We start from the raw sequence: 13,395 nt of genomic DNA, 5'->3' as shown, positions 1-13,395 counted from the left end.
CCCTTGTCAATTTCTCACCTCTTCATTTTTTCCTCATGCCCTTTCACTTCCTTTACACAGTCTTCATTTTCCTGTTATTTTCTTCCAACCCCTCTCATGGTTTCCAAGGACCCTGCTCATTAACGTTTCTGTGCTATTACCTTACTTAGCACACTCACACTTCTGGGACATTGAGGGAACAAGACAGTATACACAGTTTGGCTTCAAGGAGTGTAAAGAAAACTTCAGCTTGATCAGAGATTTTCATGGCATGGGCTTTTCTGCAGCCCTGACCACAGATGATTGTTTTGGATATGTCTCTACTTGCAAAGGGAAATTGGACACCCCAAGTTTCGACATGATGATTCCCAGCTCAAGCCAGGCCAGTGTTCCCAGCTTGAGAGAATGAAAGCAGAATTGCGGAGAGATCTGTGCTTCCATCAGGCTGTTGGTTTTCTGGTTGTGGCTGCAGAACCATTTGCATTCTGCAGATACTCTACCCCTGTTGTGGACAACTGAAAGGCAGCACTGTCTAGAAAGGGAGCCTGCTCTGTACTCAGTTGGCTAGTTTGTCTCTTTGCAACTCTGATTGTGGTGTGCTGTTGGTTTCTAGCAATGAGGCACATGGATGGGTCCACTGGATGAAGGACCACACTTGGGAAGTCTGGACAAGTGGGGCTCAGAATTAGCTCAGAAATTTGGGATTAAGCCTTGTGAAGAAGCGACCCTGTTTCATTTTCCATTGGGTTTTCATGACATTGTCCACTCCATACTAGGCTCATTTTCTTATTTTGTGATGAAGATAAAGTAGTGAATCTCAGGAGTATACAAAAATAGTTATGATCCCAAGACAGGAGCCACTAGTCTGTATTATTTTACGTCCAATTAGTATAGCATGTTCATTTTATAAAGTGAAGATTTATGCAATAGTTTGAATTACCTCTACAAAGGAATTCACCTCGTGGAAAATAAAATAACCTGTTCTGTTGTGGAGGGATAATTTGGAGGCCTTCTTTTCTTAAGGCTTATGTGGTCTACAGAGAACTTCAAGGTTCTGAACTCAGTGTGACTTTTATATCTCAATCTCTGAGGTACGTGCTTGTGCTCTCGTTGGGATAATTACATGACGTCTTTGAGTTGATCCTAGTCAGCCTCTTCTAAAAAACAAGATAGTAAGAATGATAGGTGGATATATGTGAACGGATAAGATAAACTGATTCTGATCTCTGGAGTTGACTTGGAGATGATCAATGGGTTACTTCTGCATGGCTTTATTTTCATGGCTTCATTTTGCATGGGAAGGAAGGACCGTATTTACTGCTTCCTGTGAGCTCTTCCTTAGCATCTCATTAGAAAACAGAGATTTGAGGCAATTTCTGAGTTTATGGTTTTCTTCAGTGTTCATTTAATTTGCCTCCCTTTTTCTTCTATATAGTGTTCATCTTATCAGAGAGGATCCTGACTGGTGACTTCCTATAGCTAAAGTGTCACAATAACAATCTGGCAGAGAGATGGCAGGACCTATTAAGACATTCTCAGTGCAAGGGCAACCTGCGTGTATTTGTATACCATTTCAGTTTGTTCTGAAGCTTAGCTTAGAAGAATGGGCGTGTGGTGTGTGGAAAAGCTTTTTGGGAAAATGATAGTGTGCTATTATCTTTACTAACAAAGCCAAATAATTAATCTGTTGATTTGCTGTCAGCAGCCATGATTCACATAGCATGGAATAAGTCTATTTATAGAGAGATAGCACCCTCCACATATCAGTTCCAGAGAGGAATCTTTAGCTGGATTGGGAGGAAGTTGCTAAACACCAAAAAGAAAACTATTTGAATCTGTTTTATAATCACTTTGATGTTGTATTCACTTAATGTTTGACTTATTCTTGAAACCACTAGCCTTCCTAAGCCATATCATCTTGAACTAACAAAGTAACTCACAAGTGGTAAAGTGCAAACTGGAAGAATTTGTCCTGATAAAGAATTTCCACTCTGAATTTCTGTCACTGAGACACATGTTCCATTGACCAGACTTTCTAGGGGAGTGAGGCTTAGGAAGTGAATCTAAGGCAAGAGTTTGATGGGAAAGGCCACGGTTGTATTTCTGATTTCAGGGCTGACACACTGAGTATCTCTGCTTCTCTTTTTTCTTAGCTAACCAAGTTCTGATATATGTAGTGTTGAATTTTTATAAATCCAGTGGCGATCCTGAAATTACCATGGCAAAGGGTTCAGATTTAAGATGACAGTAACGCAGAATGAAAATATGGGAAATGACTAGGTACGGCCTCACATCACACAGTGTCAGGGCCAGGGTGCACAGTGGATCCTTTTTGTGCAGCAAAATCTCTGTCTTTATAGATGAGAAATCCTGGAGCCATTGCAAGTTTCTAATTTATCTAGGGTTGCACAACTAGGTTTTGTCAAAATTGAGACTAGAACTAGATTCAGTTGACTTTCTTTCCTACCTTCTTTGCAACACAGCAGAAAGTAATGTCAACTAGTGTGAAGAACTGGATGTCTTCTGTCACAGTTTTAACCACTGGTATTATTGTTATCATTGTGATCATTATTTTATAATTAGAACAGATATAGGGTAGAGTAGAAGAGGTAACTTGTAGAAGAAGGCATAGGCTAAGGAGGCCATTGGACTTCAGCAATGACCACCCTAGAGCATTATTGAAGACCTATAGGCAACATAGGGTTAATAAGCCCCTTAGACACTGTGTGGGCTGTAGATCTTTGAAAATGAAATGTTGGAGGCCCTGAACTGGAAAGTTGGATGAGGCCATTGAACTGTGAAAAAGCCTTTAGAACATTTCTATTTTGTGTACTTTCTAATGAGAAAAGAGTGTTCTTAAAGTCATTATTTGAGTCATTATTTATGTGTGAAAAGGCTGTATTAGTCAGGCACACTAGAATATTTTCCTAAATGTTGATACCACTTAATTTGCTGTATCTAGACTATTAGCACATCCATATGAATTGTATGCTTATTCATGTCCAACCTTTTGCTTTATTTTGAATAGAAACACTAGTACAAATGATTGACTACAAAATGATGTATGTTTTGACTCATAAGTTATTACAGACAAAGGGTAAAACTCACAATCAAGGAGGGAAAGGTGTTTGCAGAATCTGAATGTCTGAGTGGCCACGAACCTTGGAGGTCATCAGTATTACTCTTCCAGTTTTCAAATGAGACCCTCTCTGGAAAGAGCAAAGCAATTGATTAAGCCTAAATCTAGGTATTTTAAGTGATGTGGATGTTTTTATTATATTTCTATATAGCTTAGTTTCTTACCTCAAACCAGAACATTAAAAGAATAATCAATCAGGAAAAATCTGTCTTCAGAATTTTTTTATAATTTAAAGAGTCGATTTCATACACTGATCCCTTTAAAAAGTGATGGGGTAGAATTACCCTACATGGTAAAATAAATCAAAGTAGTAATTGTAATTTACCCAATTTTGTTGATTTTCATTTACCTTATCTTTCTGAGTCCCTGTTTCTGCTGTTATAAAAAAGTGTGGTTATTCAAAATATTTCAGTATTATTTTAAATTGTTTTGGTAGATGCATAGTGTTTAACAGTATACTCAATCAACAGTTTTATTATAAAACATATCCTTTTGCATAGAGGAAGAAAATATCATAGGAAATAGAAACTTCAAGAAGAAAGTTGAGAGTAAAGGTCAAATGTTTAATCATGTGATTTATGGAATATGAGTTAGATTTTTATAAATTGCAATAGTTTTGGCCAATATATGGGTCAAGAAGAGATTTATATGACAGGTGATATTTTACATTTATAGGAAGTACTTTGATTACATTTTCTCTTTTACAAGTATGACTCATATCTGAACTACAAAATCAGCCTAATTAAATGATATTTGGCTTGATGTTTGTTAAAAAAATAAAACAGTGAGACCCCTAACTTTTCAGAAACCCATCTTAGGGTTTAAACTGATATGTTGAATGTGCTTTTAAAATTCTTTTCTCTCTACAGCAGTGCGTTCTCATCAATAAATTATGTTTCCATTGCAAGAACATTTTAAAATAGCAGTTATTGTGATCTCTTGATTTCTTTCATCCCACAGAGATCTCATCAAGCCATAACTCGAGATTAAGTCTTTAAAGTTTTAATGAATTTGTTATTCTTGAACAGAAGGAGAAAAACAATTTATAGGAAATGAGGCAGTCTCTGCATTTGAGGAAGCAATAGGAATATTTTGGAAGATCTTTAGAAATGTAAGCTTTGTCTCATAAAATTGTATTTTAAAAGGTCCTGGGCTTACTCGTATAGAGACACATTGCTTTTATTCTTGGTGAGAGAATAAATTTGCTCTGGAAAATTTGTAGATTTGCTTTGGAAAATGTGTTAATAGTGATTAATTTTTTCTTGTCTGTTCTTTGAATGCATGATCATCATGTATATTTGCTTTTGACATATAGAATTATTATAGATTTTATGATGGTTCCGCAAAACAGCCTTGTTAGACATAGGAGAAACACTTGATATGCTACATTTTGGATTTTATCTTCTGGCTTACCCATGGAATTACAGAACTTTTCTTATTTTCTAAAGAAAGGTACACTACATCTAAAGGGCTCTGATTCCAAGACTACCTCCTAAGCATCTGTGAGTTGGGAGAAGCTTAGATGCAAAATGCCTATAAATTAATCATCTATAATAATAAATTTTAATAATAATAACTTGACTTCAGGATTTATAGAATTTCTTTATAATTTTTGCTTCTTTTACTTTTCATAGCAGTCTGCTGAGATAGCCCCATCTTAGAAAAAAGAAAACTAAGCCTCAAGTGGCGATGAGACTTGTTCAGATTCATAGAATCAGAAGATGACTAAGTGTCACATGGCCCTCAGTCCCACACTGCAGATAATCTGCCTTTATCTCCCACCACACTGAGGGCTAGGAAGCCCTGAATCTGAAATAACCTAATGTGACTTGAAGCTGGGAAACTATTGTTGGGGTGAATCTGATGAAAAGTTCAAGAAATGTGGAACATGATTACATGGTTTGTTTTGCTGTGTGTATGGTCTAGAGCCCCTAGGGTGGAGGAGAGAAGTGGAAAGCTGATGGAGATCTTCAGGGCAGGACTGAAGAAGCAGTCCCATGGCTATGTTGTTATGTGCTGAGCGGCTTAGGCTCCTGGCTCAGATGTTCCTATCTGAATGCCAGGAGCCTTGAAGATATCAAGGGTTGCCACAGAGGATACCTAATGATCCTCTGGGAGACTTGGGCCCAGAGGGCCAGACTCTCTTAACCATAAACGTAAACAATTGCTTCAGATGTTTTGGAGAGTGAAGAGGTTAACACCAAGTTAAAGAGAGCCCTGTAAGATTTAATCTTTTTGTTTGTTTGTTTAACTTAAGTGATAACATAGCAGAATGATTAGGTACCTGGACTTTGGAGTGGGATGTGAATTCAAATTATGGTCTTATTATTTGTAAGAACATTAGGCAAGTTTCTTAATATCTTTGCACCTCAAAGATATCAGTTTGCTGATTTGTAAAATGAAGATATTACCTCTAACTTTTGGTCAAGAAATGCCTCTTTGAGGAAGAATCATTTAAGCTGAGCTGCAAAAGATGAAATAGGCATACAGGGATGGAAGAACATTCAAGGCAGAAGAGAACAACTTGCATGAAGATTGATGTGAGAGGGAGCTCGGTGCTTTTGAAGAAATTGAAGTATAGCTGGAGCAACGAGAACAAAGGGGAGAGGGGTACAGATGATGTTGGAAAGCTTGGCAAGAACTGCAGGACCTTGAGAAGCCTAAGATGAATTTTGTATTTTAATCTAGGGTCCAAAGAAAGATCAGCAGTATAGGGTGATATCATGCAACTTGTATTTTTAACTGGGCACTTTGGCTTTGGAGAAGAGAATGGATAGCAATGGAGCCAGAGTAGAAGCAAAGGAACAGTAAGGAGGCTAGGGCATCAGTCTGGACCAGCAGTTCTCAAAGTACAGTACAGAGGCCTTAGAAGCTTCCCGATAATCTTTTAGTGGATCCACAAGGTCAAAATGATTTTCATAAAAAATATTTCCTAATACCACTAGTTATTTGCCATTTTCACTCATTCTGTCACAAGTGTCCACTGGAATTTTCCAGAGACTGTGTGATATATCCACAATCGTCTGTAAAAGGTACTAAAAGTTTCCTCCCTTTTCAACCACGTTTCTTTGTGAGGCCAGGTTATCCTTATGTACTTCATCCACAATAAGATATCAAAAGAGATTGAATGCAGAAGCAGACTTGAGAACAATGACTTCTATTAAGCCAGACATTAAAAAGATTTACAAACAATTTATAAACTAGTTTTTTCATTAATTCCTTTTTGTTTGTTTTGGAAAATACAGATAAGTTTTATTAAATCATGCTATTTATGTTAACACTTAGTGGAACTTATTATTGTATTAATAAACAAATGATCATTTGAAAAATTTCACTGTAACTTCTAAATACAGTAAATATTGAGAGATATAAACTACATAAGCACAAAGCTCTTTGGGGGTACTCAATAATTTCTAGGAGTGTAAAGGATCCTGAAAACAGAAAGTTTGAGAACCACTGGTCTAGGTTTTAGATGATGTTGAAACGAAGTTGGTGGCCATGCATATGAAAAGAGTGGGTAGAGGTAGAATGAGCAGAACCTCATGAGAGGTGGACTATGAGTGGAGAGTGGAAGGTGCCTGGATGATTCCTGGCTGTACTATTCCATCGTGAATTGCATGTTTGTGGAGATGGAATGGGGAAGGAGCAGGGTTGATAGAGGTCAAATAATGTAATTGCCCAACTACAAAACACTATAGAATGTGAAGGTGGGGACTGTGCCTGGTGGCTCACACCTATAATCCCAGCACTTTGGAAGGCTGAGGCAGGCGAATCACAAGGTCAGGAGTTCGTGACCAGCCTGGCCAACATGGTGAAACCCCGTCTCTACTAAAAATACAAAAATTAGCTGAGCATGGAGGTGGGCGCCTTTAATCCCAGCTACTTGGGAGACTGAGGCAGGAGAATCGTTTGAATCTGGGAGGCGGAGGTTGCATTGAGCCGAGATTGCGTCATTGCACTCCATCCTGGGCCACAGGGCGAGACTCAGTCTCAAAAAAAAAAAAAAAAAGAAAGAAAAGAATATGAAGGTGGAAGATTGGGTTTTATTTATTGTTAATAGTTTTACAATACCCATATATATAAGGCTGTTTAATTTATTCTTGAACTCTCAAGGAAACACTCAGTGGCCTTTGAATAGTCAAGTGACTTTACAAAAACAGATTTTGTAAAGTTCTCTTTTTCTGCCTATTGTTAGTGATTTGATTAGTTTGTAGTATTTATAGGCCTCCCAGACTCCATGCTGCTAACCACGCTTACGTTAATGCCTCATGATTGAAACTTGGACTGACGGTTTTACATTTGAAGATTCAAACAACCATGGAGGGAAATATTTCAAGAAGAAAACCATAGTACAACCATGCTATGCAAATACTATGCCATTTTATGTAAAGGACTTGAGGATCCTCAGGTTGGGTATCCGGAGGGTGGGGGTCCTGTAACCACCACTCCTCACCCTGAACACAGGGAGGGATGACTGTACTCCATACAGCCTTGTCTTCATTACTTTTTAGGAGTCAGCAGAGAGGGCCCTAAGGCCTAAGACCAAACTTGGTTCCCTAGAAGTAAAGAATGACATGGGACAAATAGGATCTGTATGTCGAATCACAAAACGTTAGCACTTAGAGCTTATATAAGCCAGTGGTTCTCAGCCCTCGCTGCAAAATGAAATCAACCGGGAGTTTTTAAAATGTACGAATGCCAGACACCTAGAAAGTCTGGTTTAGTGTGTTCAATCTGGGACCCAGGCCTCAGCCATTAGTTCTGTCTGCTTGTTTTGAACCCCCTATATGATGCTAATATGCAGCCAGGATTGAGAGTCCCCAACCTGTTCCAATTCTTTTATTTCATAACTTGTGGCCCTTAAACAAAATGAATGATTTTATTAATGTCTTTAGGAACACATCCATGATGCCTAGAAATTTTATACACCAATATAATTTATAATGATGGTCTCTTCTGTCTCAGTCCATTCTGGTTGTTATGACAAAATACCATGCACAGGTGGATTAAACAACAGAAATCTATTTTTCACAGTTCGAGAGGCTGGCATTCCCAAGATCAAGGTGCCAGAAGATTTGGTGTCTGTGAGGGCCTGCATCCCCGGTCATAGATGGCAGTCTCTGCTGCCTTTTCAAATGGCAGAAGGGGCAAGGGAGCTCTCTGAGGTCTCTTTTGTAAGACCACTAATCCCATTCATGAGGGCAGAGCCTTCATGACCTAATCACTTCTCAAAGGCTTCCACTTCCTAATATCATCTTGGAGGTTAGGATTTCAGCATTGGGCAGGGAGAGGGGCACGTAAACATTCCGTCCAAGGCACCATTTTTCTTTCTTTTTTTTTTTTTTTTTGCTTATATTTGAATCTTTCCTGTGCTTAATGATGTCCCAAACCTGAGCTGCATCATCGTATGGAATGCTTGCACGCCTCGTCTTCTTGGTGAAAACTTCAGTTCCCAAGCACAGGACCTGGTCAGCACTAGATTTCTCAGCACTTAGCATACTGCCTGTGTCACTGCAGTTCTTCCGCTGCCGTTAAATCAATGAGGAAATGACATCCTGACTCATTGAGCAAGCCTCAGAGGAAGAAGGATCCTGAAGTTTGCATCTCTCCTTCCCACCTAAGGATGCTGAGATCCTGGGACTTCTCAGTTTCACAGGACTGGTTAGATTCTGAATTTGAATTCAGGTTTGTTTTTCCTAATCTAGTTTTCTTTCTACTCTGCCAGTCCTGGAAATGGACCTCAGTTTCTGTCTTTGAAAAACAAACGAGTTATATATAAGAATATATAAGAGCTAGCCTGGTGCGGTGGCTCACGCCTGTAATTCCAGCACTTTGGGAAGCTGAGGCAGGCAGATCACTTGAGGTCAGGAGTTTGAGACCAGCCTGGCCAACATGGTGAAACCCTGTCTTCACTAAAAATACAAAAGTTAGTCGGGCGGGGTGGTGCATGCCTGTAATCCCAGCTATTTGGGAGGCTGTGGCAAGAAAATCACCTACCCCGGAAGTGTAGGTTGCCGTGTGCCAAGATCGTGCCACCACACTCCAGTCTGGGTGACAAAGCGAGACTCTGCCCCCTTGCCCAAAAAAAAAAGAAAAAAGAATATATAAGGGCTTTTTTTTTTTTGAAACGTAGTCGTGCTTTGTTGCCCAGGCTGGAGTGCGGTGGCGCCATCTCGGCTCACTGCAAGCTCTGCCTCCTGGGTTCACGCCATTCTCCTGCCTCAGCCTCCCGAGTAGCTGGGACTGCAGGCACCGCCACCACGCCCGGCTAATTTTTTGTATTTTTAGTAGAGACGGGGTTTCATCGTGTTAGCCAGGATGGTCTTGATCTCCTGACCTCGTGATCCTCCCGCCTGGGCCTTCCAAAGTGCTGGGATTACAGGCGTGAGCCACCGCACCCAGCCATAAGGGCCTCTTTAGCCTGAAAAGCCATTAAATGTGGCTCCCCTCACCCCAGGAGAAACATTTGTGACTGGGAACATGAAACACAAATCTTTTCCCTGCTTCTTACTTGAAGGTCAAGACTATTTTCTTAGTGTGCTGTTTTGGATGTTCCTAACTACATCCTATGGTTTAATTACTCACAATGCACTAATAAAGAAATCTGTCTAAAATATCAGTCTTTCTCTTGACACCAATTTAGGCTTATTTTATCTCTTCAAGGATTAGGAATTACATCAGTGTGCTGCGTGCTGTGCTATAGATTTTTTTTTAAAGGGGGTTTGAAGGGAAGAGTGAAATTTGTGAAAGAAGAACTGTAAACCTGGATAAGTTGCATAAGTTATAAAGATAAAATAGAGTAAAAAGTTCATAAATTTTTTTTTTTTTTTTCAATTGCACTGGTGATTTAAATGTTGCATTTTAATTTTGGGAACTCAAAAGATGACCCAGATCACCTTCACAGTGTCCTAGAATCAGATAATGCTTTAAAAATCATTAAGAAACAGGGGCAGAATTTAAATAAGTGCCCAAAGTAGGGATCTGTATTCAAATTTCGTGGTTAGAATAGGTGTCAGGTTCTGTTTTCAGTCAAATAGCTCTAGCTGTCTACACAATATTACCGTCTACACACGATATTACATTTGAGAAAGGAAAGTCATCTAGAGTCACCCACAGAGGCCGCAACAGAAAAGGTTCATCCATATCTGAATAATTAATATAAAATGATGGAAAATACAGAGGATCTCAAATTCTATGGAAACCAAAGTTTCTCAGCGAGGAGCGAGTCACATACATGTTGCTGTCCTGCTTTGTTGCTTCAAAGGATACTGCAGTGGGTTTTTGCAACTTGAGTCTAGCTAGGAGAAGAAGAGATGGCATATGAGATGATGGTTCTGAAGCTCAGAATTCTAGGAAAGGAAGTCACAATGATAGAAACCCAGACATCCTCTGTAGTCTTCTTATAGGATATTCCTCTGAGAAACTGGAGCTTTACTTTCTTTTCGGAAAAGTAGAGAGGATTCCTCATGGCCTCGTTGCCTCACCTGTCTTTCCCTGACAATCCCTGGGCCATTATCCTCTGCAGCTTTTGCTCAGGAAAGGAGTTGGCAGCATTGTGGCCAGGCCGCCTCCACATTCTGCAGCTCTGGTTTCCCAGGCATTCTATCTACTCCTCCCTCTCCACCTACAGGTCATGAGAAAAGCAGGACCAAGAAAGAAACTTGCTTTGAAATGATGCTTTTCCTGGTATTGCCACAAAGCTCCCTTCTTTGAAATGCTCCCGAGTGCGTTTTCTGGGTTCCCACATGGCTTTATGAGTTAGAGGTCCATTCATTATGATTCTGCTAATGGAACTACCATCTTGGTTGGGAGCCTGCCCCTTTGGGGTAAGTTTCAGTCTGGTGAAGATGGAGGTTCCTTGGTCCTGATTCTTGTTATTTTCAGTGAAACTGCTGTCCTGCCTGCTGTCTTTTTCATGCTCAGCAACTACATTCCTTCTGAAGCTGGTTTTCTTTGAGATTATGCGGACACCTGTGAGGTCTGAAGAGCAGCAAGCTTTATGCACCTGGGTTCATTATTTGAATTCAAACTCTGGTTGAACTGGCACTTTGATTAAGACTTTTGTCTCAGGCCATTATATATCTTGCACTTGGAGTTGAGTACCTGTGACAATAGCCTTGAGATGTCCACCTGGTAGGGTATATATGGAAAGTGTTGGTGGGTTTGAATTGGTAAACAGAGCTCATTACAATACACCTGCCCACCTCATGGAAGAAGGAGATGAGACTCATAGTGGGTGTTAGGTCATACAACTATGAAAGGCAGAGCAAGGACTGAAATTTGCGATAAGGCTACTGCTGCACCACAGCTGCCAGCTTTTGGGGCCCGTTGCCCAGTGCTGGTAGCAAGAGCTATATGCCTGTTCTGTGTCTGGAGCAATATAAATGTTGGGTAGCTGTGTTTAAATATCTATAGTCAAGTTATGTTGCTAGACACCTATTGAGTATTTGTATATCATGTGCTTGGGAGTGGGATATAGAAATACTGAGAAATCATTGTCTTCTTTTGTGTAAGGTGGTATATAATTAAGATTTGTTAACTCTTGCCTGATTTGCGTTACTGTGTTCCAAGTTATAGTTTTACTGTATTATTTTGGACCGTTCCTCCTTTAATGTCTATATTTCAAGAAAAACAGTAATTTCTTAATTTAAAAAAAAATTAGCCACAATCTGTCTTTTAAAAATACATGTGTGGGCTCAATGCCTGGTTAAGAGCAGACAGATTATTATTGTATCATCAATATGAATAGGCTCCACAATCAAGGTTCTTTCTCCACCCTTCCCCACATACTACTCTAGCTGACCCAAACCTTCTTGACATTCATAGAACATTTACTGCATCTGTCCATTTCAGTTCTTTTAGTTTATAGATGTTTTTATTTCTCCACGAGGGATGCCATTAACCTCCACACCTATCCTTCACTTACCCAGAGACAACCCCTCATTTATCCACTCTGCTGCAGTCCTGCCCATTCTTCAAAGCCCAGCTCAACTCCCATCTCTTCTGCCAGATCTTCGCAGATCCTTCCCGGTAGAATGAATCACTGCCTGCCCCAGGCTTTGTACCCTGCCCTGTTGTCTGCAGTTAGTCTGTCTTGTCTTATAATTGCTCTGTAAGTACCTCTTTGTCTCTGCAGCTGGAGAGTGCGTTCCTGGAGGGCAAGGGTCCTGTCATTTCAATGCGTTCTACATAGTAGGTGATCAGAAATAATTCATCGAAACGAAATTAATTCCAATGGTGACTAATGTGCTCATGGCATCAGTACTAGTCAGGCTCTGAGGGAATTTCTGCATATATATGAAAATGTTGGGAAAGAAAATAAATCAATATTTTTGGCTAATACAAATATCTCTTCATTTGATATTATTTGAATATTTGATATTATTTGATATTCATTTGAAATTCCAAAAATATTGTTACTCCAGTTTAATTTGATATATAGCTGTTAGATAAATACTGAGAACGTTATGTCTTTACTTATTCCCCAACCCAACTCCTAATGGCCATCCCTTCTTATACTTAGTATTTACTTTGCCTAACACCTTCAAACTTTACCTCTTTCTTACCAGAGCACCCACTGATGCAGGGGGCAGTTTCTGTGGGAATGCTGAAAGAAGGAGCATCTTTATATGAATTTATGTCTTTGCCCCAGAAACCTAGAAGGAGTGGGTGGTGCAGCAAATTTGGAAAAGGGCCCACTTCTATTTTGACTGGCTTAGGTTTCTTAATGTAAGGTTAATGAGGAATAACCTTTGCCATCGATTTCTGATTTAGTCATGTCTGGTCCTTACATTTACAGTTGAGACCAACAAGTCATTTTAGTGTTAAATACCCTTGAGGGAACATATTCACTCTGGTTTCACTTTCTTTGGTGAAGTGCTAAGTGATGGGGAAATACAGTATTGATTGGGTTTAATGAAAAAGGTTCTTTCTGTCAACTCTTGATTACCTCATTGGTTTTTCTTCTTTTCTCTTATTTTAAGGTTATTGATAGCAGCATTAAATAAGTCTTCTGTGTATGCTACAGTTCTCTGTATTTATTCTCTTGCTTGGTTTGAAACCCAACCTTTTTAAAAAGAAGATATAAATAAAAGAGGCTTTTGATTCAGTCTAAGGTAAGATGATGTCAGAGAAAAAATACTGGACTTGGAGTCAGAGTCCTAGTGACCTTGGGGAAGTCGTTTTTCTTCTCTTCTACTTAGTTTCCTTATTTTCAGCATAAAGGGGTTACTATCAATGATTTCCGAAATTCCTTTCCGATTTATTATTCTTGATGT

The 13,395-nt window shown here is 39.4% G+C and overlaps 1 protein-coding gene across 3 annotated transcripts in view; it reads left to right on the top strand.

Moving 5' to 3' along the window:
• The window catches only part of FGF12 (fibroblast growth factor 12), a 582,680-nt gene that overhangs the window by 325,382 nt on the left and 243,903 nt on the right, over positions 1–13,395 (top strand). The window lies entirely within an intron of this gene.

Source organism: Papio anubis, chromosome 2 (genome assembly GCF_008728515.1).
Source record: "Papio anubis isolate 15944 chromosome 2, Panubis1.0, whole genome shotgun sequence".
NCBI lineage: Eukaryota > Metazoa > Chordata > Mammalia > Primates > Cercopithecidae > Papio > Papio anubis.
Note: the sequence above shows the minus strand (reverse complement) of the source record. Positions and strands in the feature narration are given on the sequence as shown.